The sequence below is a fragment of the Sinocyclocheilus rhinocerous genome, unplaced genomic scaffold, assembly GCF_001515625.1.
Source record: "Sinocyclocheilus rhinocerous isolate Xijiao unplaced genomic scaffold, SAMN03320098_v1.1 scaffold326, whole genome shotgun sequence".
In the NCBI taxonomy this organism is placed as follows: Eukaryota; Metazoa; Chordata; class Actinopteri; order Cypriniformes; family Cyprinidae; genus Sinocyclocheilus; species Sinocyclocheilus rhinocerous.
Window position 1 is genome coordinate 64,594 of NW_015647024.1, and position 1,094 is coordinate 65,687.

The window sequence follows — 1,094 nt, forward strand, 5'->3', positions numbered from 1 at the left end:
AAAAAAAAAATTTATGCAGGTTATGCAGAGCGAAATACGAACGGTGCTGCATTTAGAAAGAATTCTTATTAACTTTGCTATTATTCTTGAATTTTCAAACTGCTAACACTTTGCAGTTTCGAATTATGCCTTTACTGTATGACCAAAAATTACGGAGTAGTCTATTTAATGTTTCAGCTGTTTGATCGCGCCGGCGCCTCACGCTAAGCTACTGCATTCATCTGAAACAGCAGCTGTTCACCGTGCTGTTCGGCGTGAGACCCGGCACCGCTCCACTGTGGCATAGTTTTGCTCATTATGATATTTTTCCGTCGATACTGGAACGCGCATGAACTACAAAGCCTATTTTACCTAATAAGGCTAATAGTTTAGCTTCAGCTACATCACGAATATAGACACATTTGGATTTGTGCCTGAGAGAGGTAAGCCCAACTTTACCTTACGTTTCTTTATAAATGAATTTGTTTTGGCTTGTTTATTGCTAAGCATATATTATTATATACTGCAATTATATTTATCCAGAATTATATATTTTTAAATTCTTATTCTGTTCTGATACGTTAAATTTAAAGGATTTGTTGTAAAGTGAGGGGAACTAAAATATCCTATAGTGTTCATAATGTTGGTACATTATAACATTATTAGGCCTGCCGTTATTATTTCTGAAAATGCAACTTATAGAGACGTATCTTTTTTAAAAAAAATTTTATTGTGTTTTTAAAAGCATGCAGCAAACGAAAATATGCGATTAATCTGTTAAAATTTGTTACTGTGGGTTAACAAATTTACATTAGTAGGCTATTCTTATGCTTGGCTTCACAGATAGCAACAGAGTCTGGGCCAAATCTGGTTTACATTCACTTCTGGCTTTTGGTCTTGATTGCAAATGTTTTTTTATATTTTTTTATGTACGATGGATAATTAAAACAAAAATCAGGCGTGTGTATTTTATTATTTTATTTTATATTAACATCAATTACTAGGCCTACATTCTTTTTTCCAGAAATGGAAGTAACTTAAAATGTTATTGTGTGTTTGTAATTTTAATATTTTTATCTATAGGCCTATACAGCAAAACTACAGAGCTTCCAGTA

General features: G+C 32.7%; 1 protein-coding gene across 1 annotated transcript in view; it reads right to left on the bottom strand.

The window, feature by feature from the left end:
• The window catches only part of LOC107708305 (uncharacterized), a 7,047-nt gene that overhangs the window by 2,011 nt on the left and 3,942 nt on the right, over positions 1-1,094 (bottom strand). The gene's annotated exons all lie outside the window — the stretch shown is intronic.